The 19,431-nt window shown below is 49.5% G+C and overlaps 3 pseudogenes; all 3 read right to left on the bottom strand.

Moving 5' to 3' along the window:
• Positions 1–4,780: 4,780 nt before the first annotated feature.
• Positions 4,781–7,213, bottom strand: LOC114593269 (NEDD4-binding protein 3 homolog pseudogene; annotated as a pseudogene).
• A 415-nt stretch (positions 7,214–7,628) lies between these two features.
• LOC144327174 (NEDD4-binding protein 3 homolog pseudogene) lies at positions 7,629–9,028 on the bottom strand (annotated as a pseudogene).
• Positions 9,029–17,041: 8,013 nt separating this feature from the next.
• On the bottom strand, positions 17,042–18,434 carry LOC144327173 (NEDD4-binding protein 3 homolog pseudogene; annotated as a pseudogene).
• Between the last annotated feature and the right edge of the window lie 997 nt (positions 18,435–19,431).

Below are 19,431 nucleotides of genomic sequence, written 5' to 3'. Positions count from 1 at the left end.
AAAATTTCCTATCCTAATTGTTCATCAGGGAGTTCCTGCTGATTACATTATAGTTTCATTATACCATGTGTGGGTGTAATAAGTACTTCACGTATGAAACTAGTAACACATCCTTTCTTATGATGAAAAAAAAAATGCATTTTATACAGCTGTGGGTAACCCAAAACATTTCCTTGGTGGTATTTTAGCACTCATTGAATGAAGTTCTGTGAGTTTCATTGACCTTTCCTACTCAGTATTCTAAGCCGAATAAACATTTATTTCATAGTCCTGAAGACATTTATTGAGTGGAAATAAGTGTGTGCAGGATAATTGTCATCAAGAGGCAAAGATCTTCAAAACCATGGGCCGTCTTGGAGAGGGAAAACCTTATAATACAAATCTGAAAATGTTACTCAATATCCCTGAATAAAATGCTCTGTTTTGTTACCTTTCAAAGTGAAAACGATGGCTCTTTTGATGCTAGCAGACCTATTATTCGAAGCCTTTACTCTGCAGGATTTAAGAAATTTCAAAAATGGGCTTTTGTTGTTGTTTTTTATCTGTTGTGGTTGAGTATTGATTTTTTTATACTTTGCCATAATAAGGTTTTGGCTGGAAAAGTGGGGTAAATGTATCTAAAATAAATGAAGAACCAGGCTGAGATTGTGAGCTGGGAAGGCATTGGTCCATATTTTGCTCCTGTTTTGAATTTAGTAGATGTACCACATGCTGTACACCCGACTCCACTCTGGGCTCAGTGGCCTGCCTTACAAAGCTGTATTAAAGAATGAGATGATATATCTGACGCACCAAGAACACTTTCAAACCACTAGAGAAATGCCAAGTAGTACTTATGATTGAGCTTTATTTGGTTCCCTTGGTAGATTAAAAAACCTTTATTCAGTGAAGACAAAGTTTTATCAGTTGGACTTCTCTTGTTTGGGTGAATTGTTAACTATAACGGGTCATAAGCAACAGCAAAGCATTGGAATTTATTGAAAGCAATCAACCGCACGTTATGTTACACTTCCTTCAGTTCCTCAGAAAGGCACCTGCACTTAGATTTGGGCAACACGCAAATGTATTTAGACTCGGTCAGTTAAGACAGATGGTTAATCAGTTTGTAAATCCTTTAATTGGTTGACAGTCCTTATTATTAGTGTTTGTCTGCAACTGAGAAACAAGTCCAGCTCCAGGTTTCAAGAGCCCTTGAATAAATAAACTCTGGTGCTCTCCCCAGAAGGCACCGTGCTTGCCCAGGATGGGGCAGTAGTGCTTAATAGAAGTTGTCACCACGCCTGCTTCTGCAGCTAGGGGGCTGTTTGCTTTCCTATGCAATCTAGGCGCTGCTGATTGGAGCTATGAGATGAGTGGGGTAGCGTGCCAGAATTCTTATTCCCACAATATTAATCAGGATCCTATTCCCTCTATGTGCCGACATCACAGGTGGCATATTTTAGCTGCCGTGACACTGGGGAGTTGGGTGGAGCTCCACCCACTGGTGTAGTGGTTAGAGCGGTGGACTCGTAATCTGGTGAACCGGGTTCGCTTCCCTGCTGCTCCACATGCAGCTGCTTGGGCTAGTCACAGTTCTCTGAAGTCTCTCAGCCTCACTCACCTCACAGAGCGTTTGTTGTGGGAGAGGAAGGGAAAGGAGATTGTTAGCCACTTTGAGACTCCTTAGAGTAGTGATAAAGCGGGATATCAAATCCAAACTCCTCCTCTTCTTCTTCTTCTTCTTCTGGCCTACACACAATCCTTGCTGCAGGGAATCAGCTTGCCCCGAACTGGAGACTGGAGGTACAGGGAAGCAGCAGTCCTGATCAGAGCTCCAGGCTACAGGCATGGGCTCCCCTGCAGTGTTGACTTGATGATGACAGACAAGTGGAGGTTGCTGGGGCCGGGGCATTTTGTTTGTGTGTGGGTCATACCTCCATTCAGCACTGCCTCCCCAATCCCTGCCAACCACAGAGGGCCAGCAAGCTGTGGCTGCCATTTTCTTTTCCTCCAAATGCGTTTTGATGCTTGTCATAAAGATGGCTTACACAAAACGAAATACTGTGAAAATCCCTGAAACGAGAAGTAATTGACTAGAAATATTATCTTATAGAATTAATCTAAATAACAAAAATAAAAAAGTTTAAGGAAAAATTTAGAAAAACCTAGAATTGAACAAAGCCTTAACAGGAGGCCGGCTACAAACCTTGTTTCACTGAACTATTCAGTTTCCTCAGACCAAAGGAGCGTTTCAGCCCTGTTTTTGAGTTTGTTTAAAAATTAAAACAGTATTCCTTTCTTTGAATTTGTGCTATGTAGGTTTTTTAAAAACTATTTGTAAAGGCAATACTAGAGTTTTCAGAGCCGAGTCTTTAACTCCTTATTACTACTGCTTGGCTTTCTTTAAATAGGGCTATGTCTAAAACTTGCCATTTAGGTTTTCAAACCCTTTTTGTAAACTCAGGGGAGCGTTTCAGCCCTGTTCTTGAGTTTGTTTAAAATCATTTAAGGTTTATGATTTCTCAATTTCCTTCTGAGGAAACTGAATAGTTCAGTGAAACAAGGTTTGTAGCCGGCATCCCGTTAAGGCTTTGTTCAATTCTAGGTTTTTCTAAATTTTTTCCTTAAACTTTTCGATTTTTGTTATTTAGTTTAATTCTATAATATTTCTAGTTGATTACTTCTTGCTTCAGAGATTTTCACAGTATTTCATTTGTTTTCTGTAATTTCTCGGTTCCTTGACTGTCTTTTTTCTATTCATCATAAAGATGGTGGCTGTTGACAGGAACAAGACCAGGACACAGTTTTTGTCATAGAATCATAGACTTGTAGAATTGTAGAGTTGGAAGGCGTCCTGAGGGTCATCTAGGCCAACCCCCCTCCCACAGTGCAGTGATCTCTCAACACATGTGTCAGAGCTGCCTCAGGTCCCAGCTCACAGAGGACCAACGCCAGTCCGTTATATAAAATAGTCTTTATTGGAGTTCAGTTTCTCTTTTACAGCCACGGCGCGCAGCTCTACGTCTTAAACCCTAGACCGCCGAAGCTCCGTCTGAGTCTCCTCCCCCCAGACACCAGTTTAAGACCCTCGCCTTGCTCCACCTTTTCCTCTGCTCCCTCCTCCTCTGGGTCCTCTTGTCCGCCGAAGTCTTGCCCTTCCTAGACTCTTCTGACGCTGAATCCCCTGAGTCTTCCCCCTCCCTCCGGCGAGCTTTAGGACCTGGTTCCCAATCCGGGTTTTCTGCTGTCCCACGCGCCTGCACATTTGAACTTGGCGCGCGCGCCCAGCCTGCCACCTTCCTTCTGACCGTTATACTGCTCCTGTCGCTGCTTCCCTCTTCGGGGATGCTAGCTGGGCCTGACTCCTCCTCCCTGCTTGCCGGAGGAGACGCTGACTCTGACCTATGGGGCTCTTCCCCCCCACTATGCTCTGGTGGGGAAGCTGGTCCTGATTTCCAGCTACTGCTTTGGGAGTCTCCGCTGGCCCCCTGCTTCTGGTGTGTCCCCCCTGGGACCCCCCTTGCCCTGGCCATCGGCGCCCCCTTCTGGGAATCTTCTGATTCACTGGAGAGGCTCATGGAATCTCTCGGGTCACTGTCATTCTGCCCTCCGCTGCCCTCAGATTCTTCCCCTTCGCTCTCCATTTCCTCTCTCCCCTGTGCCTCTGCTCCTGAGCCCCTGACAACATGGCTCCCCCTTCCAATTTGAAACCATACTTGATTCACTGTGGGTGGCTCAGGTTTGGGCTCTGGCCCAATTTCTTAACTTTGGGTTCAAAAATATAGGGGTCATCTTATACATGGGGAAAACCTATTCACTGAAAAATATGATATTCTTTCAACACACTTTTTGTGTGTGTTAATAAAAAAAATTCCAATTGCAATTTTTCCCACTTGGGCTTATATATAATTATATTGTTACCTTGCTGTATAATTTCAAAAGTTCATTTATACAGCTTTTGGGGCGTTACCATTGGCTTTGGTATATTGCGAAACCTATAGTTGGACATTGATTCTATGGAAGTAATGGCTCATGAGAGGGGAGTTGGAGAGGGTGGCTGATGGCCATGGCTTCCACTGCAGTCAGCTTTATTGTACTACCCAAAGGCATGACAAAACCATTCAAACACTATCCTCGTGGCTTCCACTGACTCGTCCCAACTTTCACAGGAAGTCCTCCCAATGTTTTTAATTCCACACCATGTTTTCTATGTCACCCAAGAGGAAATTTTCACCAGACTTTTCCTACTGAAATCTTTGATGATGATGATGATGAATGCTGCTTAGCTTTGGAAATGTGCTAGCAGTTGTGGCAGTTCTTATGAAAGTGTTAACCTGTGGCCTCACTTGTAGTTGGGGAAACAATGGTGCCAACCATGTGGGAAAAGTGAATATTCACACCATATGAGTGTGTTTTTTAAGGGGAAAAAATTGTACCCCACTGAAATGATAGGCTATTAAAAGGTGAATATTCATCGCAGCTCTAATAATACTCAGTTCCCTTCTGCTTACTGTAGTCACATCAGCAGAAGTCCTGACAAGTTATTCTATATTAAAAGTGATCGCATCCGACTTGTCAAATGAAAATCCAGCAAGTCTTGTCTTCTGGCTGAATAAATGGACCTACAATAGACTTTTTACCCTATAACTGAAATGTTGCATTCTTTGAAGATGGAATATCACAACAACAGCACAGCAGCTGATATGTTGATCTAAATTCAGTTAATGAGTTTGTGTGTTAGAACCTGTTCTACTATGATTATCTTCAATCAGGCAGATTGTGTCCAATATTTTATTAATAAATTTCAAATATTTGTACATAGAATAATATATCAAATAATTACATAAATAGAACAGTGTGGTTGTATGAATTGGTGGCAAACAGTTAAAAGAAGGGAAAATTAAACACTAATACAGAGCCTCAGCTCCTCGCGCTGCCTCTGCTGAAGGTCCAGCAGCTCTTCTTGCAGCCGTTTCTCTTCCTGCTGAGCTTTGTGGAGCTGAAGCTGAATTTCCTGCGTCAGTTCATCCAGCTCATCCATCCACAAACGCCATTTGTCCTCAAATCTCTGAGTGAAGGGATCATCATTCTCACTCAGATTGCTCTCCATGGCCTTCTCAGTCTGCCAGTCCTCGAGCTCCTTCACCACATCTTCCAAGGAGTTTGTGGGTTCATTCGGAGGGTGTGGTTCCCCAGAGCTCTGCAGGCGGCTCAGGCTCTTGCAAGATGGAGATGTTTTGTCTACAGCCAAGGGGTCCCGTGGCCCCCGGGAAGCCCTGTCTAAGGAGTCACCAGTGTGGTTGTTGTGGCCTATGGAAGCACTGAGCTGGGTTGGAGCAGGTTTGAAAGGTGGAGTGCTGGTGGGGAAGCTTTGGATAGCGTTTGTGCTCTCGTCCAGGCTTATGGTGTGCAGCAGGTGACTGCGGAGAGGGCTGCATTGCGAGGAGCTGCTGGTGCTGGTCTGGGCCAGGCTCCTGTTGCTCTTGGAGAGCTTCTGGCCTTTGGCTGATGACGGCCTCGGCATGCACAACAGGCTCTTCCATGATACCACCTTGAAGGCAGAGGGTCTGATCCGACACCTGCTGAAGCATCCATGTTCAGGCAATGAGCTCTTGGAGAAATCAGCTGCCAGTTGATGGTCCCAGAAATACCGCTCGGGGGACTGGTTCTCCTGGTCACTCTCATAGTGCCTTTGAAAGCCACCTCCAGATGACTGGTGCTTCTTCTCAGCTCGGGTGTCCCACTTGCCCCAATGGAAGTAGCCAAAAACTCCACGCTGTGACGTTCCTTTCTGGAGGAGCCCGTCTGGCTGACGCCTGCCACGCAGTCCTCCTGGAGAAGTTGGCAAGGAATCCCGTTTCTCTACTCGGCTGCCCACGTTGCCCATGCTGCCGTCGTTCTCAGGCTCAGAATCCAGAGTGAAAGGATCAAACAGACAATGGCAGGGGTTAACGGTCACATGAGAGGCCTGTTCTGTTGCTATGGAGTTTGAAACACAAGCGGAATGCCAGCACAAGATGGCTGCCTGCAGCCTGATCCCCGGCTAGACTGGGCTGGACTTCATTCCGCGACCTCCTCCTCCTCCTCCTCCTGCAGCCCCTTGGTTGGCTCCATAATCCTTGTCTTCCCATCCATTTACATATTCATTCTTTGCACTCTTATTTAGTTGCTAACAACATACCATATTTTTCCATATATTAAAGGATTTAGTCAAAATTTGGGGGTCGTTTTATACAGGGTTGGTGAATGCTCAGGGGTTCCGGCTCTGGCTCTGGTGCGGGCGGCCCAAGCTCTGACCTGGACTTGGGTTCGGGTTGGGCTTTGACACGGGTGCAGGCGGTGCGGGTTTGGGCTCTGGCCCGATTTCTTAATTTTGGGTTCAAAAAAATAAGGGTCGTCTTATACATGGGGGCATCTTATACAGTGGTACCTCGGGTTACATACGCTTCAGGTTCCATACGCTTCAGGTTACAGACTCCGCTAACCCAGAAATAGTGCTTCAGGTTAAGAACTTTGCTTCAGGATAAGAACAGAAATTGTGCTTCGGAGGCGCGGCAGCAGCAGGAGGCCTCATTAGCTAAAGTGGTGCTTCAGGTTAAGAACAGTTTCAGGGTAAGTACGGACCTCCGGAACGAATTAAGTACTTAACCCGAGGTACCACTGTACACTGAAAAATATGATATTCTTTCAACACATTGTTTTGTGTGAATGAAAAAAAAACCATTTGCAATTTTTCCCACTTGGGCTTTTATATATTTATATTGTTACCTTGCTGTATAATTTCAAAAGTTCATTTATACAGCTTTTGGGGCGTTACCATTGGCTTTGGTACATTGCAAAAGCTATAGTTGGACATTGATTCTATGGAGGTAATGGCTCATGAGAGGGGAGTTGGAGAGGGTGGCTGATGGCCATGGCTTCCACTGAAGTCAGCTTTATTGTACTACCCAAAGGCCATGACAAAACCATTCAAACACTATCCACGTGGCTTCCACTGACTCGTCCCAACTTTCACAGGAAGTCCTCCCAATGTTTTTAATTCCACACCATGTTTTCTATGTCACCCCAGAGGAAATTTTCACCAGACTTTTCCTACTGAAATCTTTGATGATGAGGAGGATGATGATGATGAATGCTGCTTAGCTTTGGAAATGTGCTAGCAGTTGTGGCAGTTCTTATGAAAGTGTTAACCTGTGGCCTCACTTGTAGTTGGGGTAAAAATGGTGCCAACCATGTGGGAAAAGTGAATATTCACACCATATGAGTATTTTTTAAGAAAAAAAATTTGTACCCCACTGAAATGATAGGCTATTAAAACGCGAATATTCATTGCAGCTCTAATAATACTCAGTTCCCTTCTGCTTACTGTAGTCACATCAGCAGAAGTCCTGACAAGTTATTCTATATTAAAAGTGATCGCATCCGACTCGTCAAATGAAAATCCAGCAAGTCTTGTCTTCTGGCTGAATAAATGGACCTACAATAGACTTTTTACCCTATAACTGAAATGTTGCATTCTTTGAAGATGCAATATCACAACAACAGCACAGCAGCTGCTATTTTGATCTAAATTCAGTTAATGAGTTTGTGTGTTAGAACCTGTTCTACTACGATTATCTTCAATCAGGCAGATTGTGTCCAATATTTTATTAATAAATTTCAAATATTTGTACATAGAATAATATATCAAATAATTACATAAATAGAACAGTGTGGTTGTATGAATTGGTGGCAAACAGTTAAAAGAAGGGAAAATTAAACACTAATACAGAGCCTCAGCTCCTCGCGCTGCCTCTGCTGAAGGTCCAGCAGCTCTTCTTGCAGCCGTTTCTCTTCCTGCTGAGCTTTGTGGAGCTGAAGCTGAATTTCCTGCGTCAGTTCATCCAGCTCATCCATCCACAAACACCATTTGTCCTCAAATCTCTGAGTGAAGGGATCATCATTCTCACTCAGATTGCTCTCCATGGCCTTCTCAGTCTGCCAGTCCTCGAGCTCCTTCACCACATCTTCCAAGGAGTTTGTGGGTTCATTCGGAGGGTGTGGTTCCCCAGAGCTCTGCAGGTGGCTCAGGCTCTTGCAAGACGGAGATGTTTTGTCTACAGCCAAGGGGTCCCGTGGCCCCCGGGAAGCCCTGTCTAAGGAGTCGCCAGTGTGGTTGTTGTGGCCCATGGAAGCACTGAGCTGGGTTGGAGCAGGTTTGAAAGGTGGAGTGCTGGTGGGGAAGCTTTGGATAGCGTTTGTGCTCTCGTCCAGGCTGATGGTGTGCAGCAGGTGACTGCGGAGAGGGCTGCGTTGCGAGGAGCTGCTGGTGCTGTTCTGGGCCAGGCTCCTGTTGCTCTTGGAGAGCTTCTGGCCTTTGGCTGATGACGGCCTCGGCATGCACAATAGGCTCTTCCATGATACCACCTTGAAGGCAGAGGGTCTGATCCGACACCTCCTGAAGAATCCATGTTCAGGCAATGAGCTCTTGGAGAAATCAGCTGCCTGTTGATGGTCCCAGAAATACCGCTCGGGGGACTGGTTCTCCTGGTCACTCTCATAGTCCCTTTGAAAGCCACCTCCAGATGACTGGTGCTTCTTCTCAGCCCGGGTGTCCCACTTGCCCCAATGGAAGTAGCCAAAAACTCCACGCTGTGACGTTCCTTTCTGGAGGAGCCCGTCTGGCTGACGCCTGCCACGCAGACCTCCTGGAGAAGTCGGCAAGGAATCCCGTTTCTCTACTCGGCTCCCGACGTTGCCCATGCTGCCGTCGTTGTCAGGCTCAGAATCCAGAGTGAAAGGATCAAACAGACAATGGCAGGGGTTAACGGTCACATGAGAGGCCTGTTCTGTTGCTATGGAGTTTGAAACACAAGCGGAATGCCAGCACAAGATGGCTGCCTGCAGCCTGATCCCCGGCTAGACTGGGCTGGACTTCATTCCGCGACCTCCTCCTCCTCCTCCTCCTGCAGCCCCTTGGTTGGCTCCATAATCCTTGTCTTCCCATCCATTTACATATTCATTCTTTGCACTCTTATTTAGTTGCTAACAACATACCATATTTTTCCATATATTAAAGGATTTAGTCAAAATTTGGGGGTCGTTTTATACAGGGTTGGTGAATGCTCAGGGGTTCCGGCTCTGGCTCTGGTGCGGGCGGCCCAAGCTCTGACCTGGACTTGGGTTCGGGTTGGGCTTTGACACGGGTGCGGGCGGTGCGGGTTTGGGCTCTGGCCCGATTTCTTAATTTTGGGTTCAAAAAAATAAGGGTCGTCTTATACATGGGGGCATCTTATACAATGGTACCTCGGGTTACATACGCTTCAGGTTCCATACGCTTCAGGTTACAGACTCCGCTAACCCAGAAATAGTGCTTCAGGTTAAGAACTTTGCTTCAGGATAAGAACAGAAATTGTGCTTCGGAGGCGCGGCAGCAGCAGGAGGCCTCATTAGCTAAAGTGGTGCTTCAGGTTAAGAACAGTTTCAGGTTAAGTATGGACCTCCGGAACGAATTAAGTACTTAACGCGAGGTACCACTGTACACTGAAAAATATGATATTCTTTCAACACATTGTTTTGTGTGAATGAAAAAAAAACCATTTGCAATTTTTCCCACTTGGGCTTTTATATATTCATATTGTTACCTTGCTGTATAATTTCAAAAGTTCATTTATACAGCTTTTGGGGCGTTACCATTGGCTTTGGTACATTGCAAAAGCTATAGTTGGACATTGATTCTATGGATGTAATGGCTCATGAGAGGGGAGTTGGAGAGGGTGGCTGATGGCCATGGCTTCCACTGCAGTCAGCTTTATTGTACTACCCAAAGGCCATGACAAAACCATTCAAACACTATCCACATAGCTTCCACTGACTCGTCCCAACTTTCACAGGAAGTCCTCCCAATGTTTTAAATTCCACACCATGTTTTCTATGTCACCCAAGAGGAAATTTTCACCAGACTTTTCCTACTGAAATCTTTGATGATGAGGAGGATGATGATGATGATGATGAATGCTGCTTAGCTTTGGAAATGTGCTAGCAGTTGTGGCAGTTCTTATGAAAGTGTTAACCTGTGGCCTCACTTGTAGTTGGGGTAAACAATGGTGCCAACCATGTGGGAAAAGTGAATATTCACACCATATGAGTATTTTTTAAGAAAAAAAAAATTGTACCCCACTGTCAGGGGTTCAGGAGCAGAGGGACAGGAAAGGGAGGAATTAGAGACTGAGGGAGAGGAATCCGAGGGAGAGGTCAGCGATGATAGCCGTCCGAGGTCTCTAAGTCTCTCCAGCGAATCAGAGGATTCACAGAAAGGGGCTCCCGTGGTCAGAGCTAGGGGGTTGCCAGAGGGAACACCTCAGGAAGGAGGGGCCAGAGGGGACTCAGAGAGCAGCAGCTGGAAATCGGGACCAGCTTCCCCACCGGAGAGCAGTAGGGGGGAGGAGCCCCAGGCATCGGCAGCAGGCAGCTTTCCGTCAGCGGAAGGACATGAGTCAGGGTTAGCCACGCCTGCATCAGAGAGCGAGGAAACGGTCAAAAGGAAGGTCAGGGGCAGCGCGTGCGCGCCAAGTTCAAATGTACAAGAGGGTGGCGCAATGAGCAGCCCGGAGAGGGAGCCGGGTCCCAAAGCCCGCCGAAGAGAGGGGGAGGAGTCCGAGGGGTCCGCATCCGAGGCGTCCAGGAAGGAAGGCACCCCGGGGGGTAGTAGGACCCAGAGGCGGAAGGAGAAACGAAGAAGGTGGAGTAAGGCTAGAGTCTTAAACTGGTGTACAGGGGGCGGAGACTCAGACGAGGCTTCGCTGGTCTAGGGTCTAGACGTAGAGACGCACGCTAGGGCTTGAAAATGGAAACTAAACTTCAATAAAGACTTTTGTACAGTTCTGCTGGCTAGCGTTGGTCTTCTGTGAGCTGGGACCTGGAGGCAGTCTCTGACAGTAAGCCTCGTCTCACATTTCATCGGTTTTCTTCGCCTCAAGCATCGCTACGGGAGCGAGGCAGGGAGGGCAGAAGACTGGTGCCTTGCGAGCTCACAAAAGTCAGGCGAGATGACTACAGAACAGAAAATAGCTTCCCTGCAAGAAGCGGTGACACAACTCAGCGCTGAAATAATCGCATCCAGGAAGAGAGAAGAAGAAGCGGCGGCTGCCTGCAAAGATCTTCAAGCCAGGTTGGAAGGGCTTGCGAAGCAGGGGCTACCGGGACCCAGATCCGAGGGGATTGGGTTGGGGAAGAGAGGAGGCAGCATTGTATCTCATTTTGATGGGAATTTGCAGCAGTACCCCAATTTCCGAGCAGACGTGCTGTTTGCGCTGCAGCTGCTGGATAGAGACTTTAGAGATGAGCAAGAGAAAGTGGGGTTTATCTTGTCCCATTTGCATGGGGACGCGAAAGCATGGCTGCGCAATCTGTGGAGGGATAAGGATCCAGCGCTCCAAAGCGCAAAAGCATTCATTAAGGCAATGGACTCCTGTTTCTTATCAAACATAGACATTGACATTGCCCGGAAAGACATATTTGGGCTAAGACAAGGGAAAGCCAGCGTAAGGCAGTATCATTCCCGGTTTTTTGCATTGGTCAACGCGCTGAATTGGGATAAGGATTCTCCGCCAGTTAGAGACCTTTTTTTGGAGGGATTGAGCCCACAGATCAAGGATGAGATGGCACGGGGAGAGAGACCCAAAACCACTCAGCAAGTGGTTGAAAGAGCGCTAACGATTGGGGTGAGGCAGGAAGAACGCCCATGGAGCAAAGAAGAAGGGCGTTGGGGACGCACACCAGCGAGAGTGCCCCCCCTCTTGCCCAGGGATGCAGCGCGTGCGCAGTCCACGCCTCCACAGGGAGGGGGCGAAGAGCCGATGGAGATTGGCGGTGCTAGGGCTCACTCAGCTACCAGAGCCTTAACACCGGGAGCAGTCAAACCGAAGCTGCCTAGAGGGAACAGGAAGTGCTATATATGTGATAGTGGACAGCACATGGCGAAAGAGTGTCCCCAGAGGCTCCACAAGCACACCGCAGCTTCAGTGACAGTACTGGAAACAACTCAGCAGAGAGAACCACAGCAGGGAAACGACGGAGTCTGGCTGGAAACGGAGGCACTGGGGCCCAGCCAGACGAGTCAGTGAGGAAGTCCCCAGAGATTTTGCAGCCCACAGACCCCCTCCCGCCCAAACCAGTGGTGCAGCTCACCGCATCGCTCCAGCTGCCCAATGGACTCACCTTAGAAGTGCCTATTACAATTGACTCTGGCAGTAATGCAGACTTTATAGGACTGGAGTTCATTCAACAACACAACGTAGCGCTACTGCCAGCCACGCTGCCCCTGAAGGTTGTCACGGTGGATGGCAGGGAACTGCTAGGGGGGCAGGTGGTACAGCAGACGCCGCCGATGGTGATGCAAATTGGGAATCACCGGGAGGTCATCAGCTTCAATGTCACCCAACTGTCGGACACGCCTGTAGTATTAGGCATGAGTTGGCTGCACAGGCACAGCCCAGCATTGGCTTGGTACCAGCGCCAACTGACTTTTGGCTCCTCCTACTGTGCGGAACACTGCATTATACCCAGCCCAGAAGGGGAAGAGGAAGACCCGCAGTTACAGTTGGGCACGCTGCAAGCAGTACCCCTCAAGTATGCGGAGTTTTTGGAGGTATTCTGCGAGAAGGAGGCGGACAAGCTACCTCCTCACAGACCCTATGACTGCAAGATTGACCTCCTGCCGGGGGCGACGCTGCCAACTGGGAAACTGTACTCCATGTCTGAGGATGAACTGCAGGAACTCAGGGAGTTCATAGATCACAATTTGAAGCGTGGGTTCATCCGGGAGTCAAAAGCTGTGGGAGGCAGTCCAGTATTCTTTGTGAAGAAGCGGGACACGCCCCAAAAGAGGCTGGTGGTGGACTATCGAATTTTAAACTCGAAAACCAAGCCCTCAGCCTTCCCCATGCCCAAGATAGACGACCTGCTCGCGACGGTGAGGAAAGGACGCGTTTTCACCAAGTTGGATCTACGTGGGGCGTACAACCTGATTCGCATGCGCGAAGGCGACGAGTGGAAGATGGCCATGTTCACGCCACTGGGCACCTACGAATACAGAGTTATGCCCTTCGGATTACAAAATGGCTCTCACTGTTTCCAAGCCTTTATGCATCATGTGCTGGCGGGACTCCTTTACAAGAAGTGCGTATGCTTCCTGGACGACATCCTGATTTTTTCAGAATCGCGAGAGGCGCACGAGAGGGATGTCAGGGAAGTTCTGCAGAGACTGAAGGAGCACAGGCTGTACGCCAAGCTGGAGAAGTGCCAGTTCGACATGACGGAGGTGGATTTCCTGGGCTACAAGTTGTCGGACAAGGGGCTCGCCATGGACAGCGCCAAGGTTTGCGCAGTTTTAGACTGGAAAAGCCCACGCAATCGGAAGGAAGTCCAGCGGTTTGTCGGCTTTGCCAACTTTTACCGCAAGTTCATCAAGGGATTTGCCATGCAGACAGCGGCCATCACCGACACGCTCAGCTCCAAGAAGAAGAAATTCATCTGGACGGAGCAAGCGGAGCAGTCCTTTCAGAAACTCAAGCGTCTCTTCACGTCCGAAGAGCAGCTGCTGCATGTGAATCCCAGCAGACCCATGAGGGTGGAGACAGACGCCTCAGACAGAGCCGTGGGAGCTGTCCTGTTGCAACAAGACCAGCAGGGGGACTGGAGGCCGTGCGCCTTCTACTCGAGGAAGCTCAGCAAGTCGGAGCAGAATTATACCATCTGGGACAGGGAGTTGCTAGCCATCCATGCAGCGTTCAAGGCATGGCGGCACTTCCTTATCGGAGCCAGACACACAGTGCAGGTCCACACGGACCACAAGAATCTGGAGTACTGGCGCACGGCTAGGTTCCTCAACCAGAGACACATTAGATGGGCAGAGTTCTTCGCGGACTTCGACTTCAAGATAGAGTACATTCCAGGCGACAACAACGTGATGGCGGATGCATTGTCCAGAAAGCCGCAATACCTTGAGGAGGCGGCACCGTCGGCGGCCAAGCACATTTTCGCACCGGAAGCGTGGGCATGCGCGTCGGCAACCGTGGACCTGGACGCCGTACGTCGCGCGCTGCGGGAAGACCCCTTCGCACAGGCCAAGATGGAGGAGGTGCACAGGGGCACAGCGAAGGCCGACGAGTTCCAGATACGCGATGGGTTGCTCCTCCACAAGGGAGCACTCTACGTGCCGGGAGACGACCTCCGCGCAAGGGTATTGCAGCAGCTACACGACGCTCCCACCGCCGGGCACTTTGGCAAAGAAAAGACTGTCGAACTAGTAGCCAGAGACTTTTGGTGGCCCAAGATGCGGGGGGAAGTAGCGGATTACGTCTCGAGATGTGACACCTGCCAAAGGGCCAAGTCAGTTCACAAACCGCCGGCGGGACTGCTGGAACCGCTGCAGACACCGTCTGAACCGTGGGAGAGGGTGGCCCTGGACTTCGTCACGGATCTGCCCAGTTCGAGGGGAAAGACAGCAGTGCTAGTGGTGGTGGACATGTGTACCAAAATGGCACACTTCATTCCGTGTGCGAAGGTAGCCACGGCAGAGCAGACCGCCAAACTGTTCATAGACCACGTGTTCAAAGTCCACGGTCTGCCACGGTCTATTCTCTCCGACCGGGGGCGACAGTTCATCTCGAACTTCTGGCAGAAGCTGATGGGCATTCTGAACGTCAAAGTCAATTTAGCGTCGGCGAGACACCCACAGACCAACGGACAAGCAGAGAGGGTCAACGCCATCATGCAGCAGTACCTGAGATGCTACGCCAATCAGCAGCCCACGACATGGGTGGACTACCTGCCACTCGCCGAGTTCGCTTACAACAATACGAAGCACGTGTCGACGGGGGTGACGCCATTCTTCGCCAACAACGGGAGGCATCCCAGAACCTTCCCGGGTTTAGAGAGAGTGGGGGAGGGGGAGCAACAGGCAGCGGAAGCCTTAGCATCGGAGTTGCAGGAAGTTCACGAACAGCTTAGGAGGCAGTTAGAACTAGCAAAGCACGCATACAAAGTGCAGGCCGACAGACACAGAAGAGTTGGGGAAGACATACAGGTGGGAGACTGGGTCTGGTTAGCAGCGCAAGCAGTGCCGACCAGATCGTTAGCGAAGAAGAAGCTAGGACATAAGCAGCTAGGACCTTACCAAGTCCAGGCACAGGTCAATCCAGTGGCCTTCCGGTTGGCTCTTCCGGAGGGTTCCAGAATGCATCCGGTGTTCCATAGATCGGTGCTCACGCCCTACAAAGCACCTCATAGATTTCAGGAACCAGACACAGCACCAGACCCGCTCAGAGAAGGGCCCAGAAAGGGGGGGTCGCCAAGAAGGGGGCACATCAACGAGGTCACAGAGATTTTAGACTCGAGATGGGGGGAAGAGGGAGTAGAATATCTCCTAGCCAGAGAGGGTACCCCGGCCAGTGCCAACAGCTGGGTACCGGACTATGCCTTGGAGGAGCCTCTGCTCAAAGAGGAGTTTCATGCCCTCTTCCCACACAGGCCCATGCCAGCCGAGTATTTCGACGACTGGCTCTTCACACCCACTCTTTCAGCCAGCACCTTCCAGGGGTTCGCCTCGGACGAGGAACAGGCCCCAGTCACAAGCTCCCCGGAGGGTTCGCCACCGGGGTCTGCCTCAGACCGCTCTTATTGGTGGGACGATCGACCAGAGGAGCAGTGGCGCAGGAAGTGGCTGAGGGGTCCTTGGCAGGAATCACCCGCAGAGGGGAACGGGGGCGAGACGGACATGGACGTGTTGGGGGAAGACGTGGGGTTCGAGCAAGGAGGCAGAGAGATGGAAGCAGAGGAGAGCGACGTCGACGAGTACATGGGGGACGAACTGTATCCTGCACGCACCCCCGCTACTACGGAGCACCCAGTACCCACACCGGAAGGAGGGGAGGGGGGAAGGGAGGGCTTCGAGGGGGGGATGGATGTCAGGGGTTCAGGAGCAGAGGGACAGGAAAGGGAGGAATTAGAGACCGAGGGAGAGGAATCCGAGGGAGAGGTCAGCGATGATAGCCGTCCGAGGTCTCTAAGTCTCTCCAGCGAATCAGAGGATTCACAGAAAGGGGCTCCCGTGGTCAGAGCTAGGGGGTTGCCAGAGGGAACACCTCAGGAAGGAGGGGCCAGAGGGGACTCAGAGAGCAGCAGCTGGAAATCGGGACCAGCTTCCCCACCGGAGAGCAGTAGGGGGGAGGAGCCCCAGGCATCGGCAGCAGGCAGCTTTCCGTCAGCGGAAGGACATGAGTCAGGGTTAGCCACGCCTGCATCAGAGAGCGAGGAAACGGTCAAAAGGAAGGTCAGGGGCAGTGCGCGCGCCAAGTTCAAATGTACAAGAGGGTGGCGCAATGAGCAGCCCGGAGAGGGAGCCGGGTCCCAAAGCCCGCCGAAGAGAGGGGGAGGAGTCCGAGGGGTCCGCATCCGAGGCGTCCAGGAAGGAAGGCACCCCGGGGGGTAGTAGGACCCAGAGGCGGAAGGAGAAACGAAGAAGGTGGAGTAAGGCTAGAGTCTTAAACTGGTGTACAGGGGGCGGAGACTCAGACGAGGCTTCGCTGGTCTAGGGTCTAGACGTAGAGACGCACGCTAGGGCTTGAAAATGGAAACTAAACTTCAATAAAGACTTTTGTACAGTTCTGCTGGCTAGCGTTGGTCTTCTGTGAGCTGGGACCTGGAGGCAGTCTCTGACACCCACTGAAATGATAGGCTATTAAAACGCGAATATTCATTGCAGCTCTAATAATACTCAGTTCCCTTCTGCTTACTGTAGTCACATCAGCAGAAGTCCTGACAAGTTATTCAATATTAAAAGTGATCGCATCCGACTCGTCAAATGAAAATCCAGCAAGTCTTGTCTTCTGGCTGAATAAATGGACCTACAATAGACTTTTGACCCTATAACTGAAATGTTGCATTCTTTGAAGATGCATTATAACAATAGCACAGCAGCTGCTATTTTGATCTAAATTCAGTTAATGAGTTTGTGTGTTAGAACCTGTTCTACTATGATTATCTTCAATCAGGCAGATTGTGTCCAATATTTTATTAATAAATTTCAAATATTTGTACATAGAATAATATATCAAATAATTACATAAATAGAACAGTGTGGTTGTATGAATTGGTGGCAAACAGTTAAAAGAAGGGAAAATTAAACACTAATACAGAGCCTCAGCTCCTCGCGCTGCCTCTGCTGAAGGTCCAGCAGCTCTTCTTGCAGCCGTTTCTCTTCCTGCTGAGCTTTGTGGAGCTGAAGCTGAATTTCCTGCGTCAGTTCATCCAGCTCATCCATCCACAAACGCCATTTGTCCTCAAATCTCTGAGTGAAGGGATCATCATTCTCACTCAGATTGCTCTCCATGGCCTTCTCAGTCTGCCAGTCCTCAAGCTCCTTCACCACATCTTCCAAGGAGTTTGTGGGTTCATTCGGAGGGTGTGGTTCCCCAGAGCTCTGCAGGCGGCTCAGGCTCTTGCAAGACGGAGATGTTTTGTCTACAGCCAAGGGGTCCCGTGGCCCCTGAGAAGCCCTGTCTAAGGAGTCGCCAGTGTGGTTGTTGTGGCCTATGGAAGCACTGAGCTGGGTTGGAGCAGGTTTGAAAGGTGGAGTGTCGGTGGGGAAGCTTTGGATAGCCTTTGTGCTCTCGTCCAGGCTGATGGTGTGCAGCAGGTGACTGCGGAGAGGGCTGCATTGCGAGGAGCTGCTGGTGCTGGTCTGGGCCAGGCTCCTGTTGCTCTTGGAGAGCTTCTGGCCTTTGGCTGATGACGGCCTCGGCATGCACAATAGGCTCTTCCATGATACCACCTTGAAGGCAGAGGGTCTGATCCGACACCTCCTGAAGAATCCATGTTCAGGCAATGAGCTCTTGGAGAAATCAGCTGCCTGTTGATGGTCCCAGAAATACCGCTCGGGGGACTGGTTCTCCTGGTCACTCTCATAGTCCCTTTGAAAGCCACCTCCAGATGACTGGTGCTTCTTCTCAGCCCAGGTGTCCCGCTTGCCCCAATGGAAGTAGCCAAAAACTCCACGCTGTGACGTTCCTTTCTGGAGGAGCCCGTCTGGCTGACGCCTGCCACGCAGACCTCCTGGAGAAGTCGGCAAGGAATCCCGTTTCTCTACTCAGCTCCCGACGTTGCCCATGCTGCCGTCGTTGTCAGGCTCAGAACCCAGAGTGAAAGGATCAAACAGACAATGGCAGGGGTTAACGGTCACATGAGAGGCCTGTTCTGTTGCTATGGAGTTTGAAACACAAGCGGAATGCCAGCACAAGATGGCTGCCTGCAGCCTGATCCCCGGCTAGACTGGGCTGGACTCCATTCCGCGACCTCCTCCTCCTCCTCCTCCTGCAGCCCCTTGGTTGCCTCCATCATCCTTGTCTTCCCATCCATTTACATATTCATTCTTTGCACTCTTATTTAGTTGCTAACAACATACCGTATTTTCCCATATATTAAAGGATTTAGTCAAAATTTGGGGGTCGTTTTATACAGGGTTGGTGAATGCTCAGGGGTTCCGGCTCTGGCTCTGGTGCGGGCGGCCCAAGCTCTGACCTGGACTTGGGTTCGGGTTGGGCTTTGACACGGGTGCGGGCGGTGCGGGTTTGGGCTCTGGCCCGATTTCTTAATTTTGGGTTCAAAAAAATAAGGGTCGTCTTATACATGGGGGCATCTTATACAGTGGTACCTCGGGTTCCATACGCTTCAGGTTCCATACGCTTCAGGTTACAGACTCCGCTAACCCAGAAATAGTGCTTCAGGTTAAGAACTTTGCTTCAGGATAAGAACAGAAATTGTGCTTCGGAGGCGCGGCAGCAGCAGGAGGCCTCATTAGCTAAAGTGGTGCTTCAGGTTAAGAACAGTTTCAGGTTAAGTACGGACCTCCGGAACGAATTAAGTACTTAACCCGAGGTACCACTGTACACTGAAAAATATGATATTCTTTCAACACATTGTTTTGTGTGAATGGAAAAAAAACCATTTGCAATTTTTCCCACTTGGGCTTTTATATATTTATATTGTTACCTTGCTGTATAATTTCAAAAGTTCATTTATACAGCTTTTGGGGCGTTACCATTGGCTTTGGTACATTGCAAAAGCTATAGTTGGACATTGATTCTATGGAGGTAATGGCTTATGGGAGGGGAGTTGGAGAGGGTGGCTGATGGCCATGGCTTCCACTGCAGTCAGCTTTATTGTACTACCCAAAGGCATGACAAAACCATTCAAACACTATCCACATGGCTTCCACTGACTCGTCCCAACTTTCACAGGAAGTCCTCCCAATGTTTTAAATTCCACACCATGTTTTCTATGTCACCCAAGAGGAAATTTTCACCAGACTTTTCCTACTGAAATCTTTGATGATGAGGAGGAGGAGGATGATGATGATGATGATGAATGCTGCTTAGCTTTGGAAATGTGCTAGCTGTTGTGGCAGTTCTTATG

The sequence above is a fragment of the Podarcis muralis genome, chromosome 3, assembly GCF_964188315.1.
Source record: "Podarcis muralis chromosome 3, rPodMur119.hap1.1, whole genome shotgun sequence".
In the NCBI taxonomy this organism is placed as follows: Eukaryota; Metazoa; Chordata; class Lepidosauria; order Squamata; family Lacertidae; genus Podarcis; species Podarcis muralis.
Note: the sequence above shows the minus strand (reverse complement) of the source record. Positions and strands in the feature narration are given on the sequence as shown.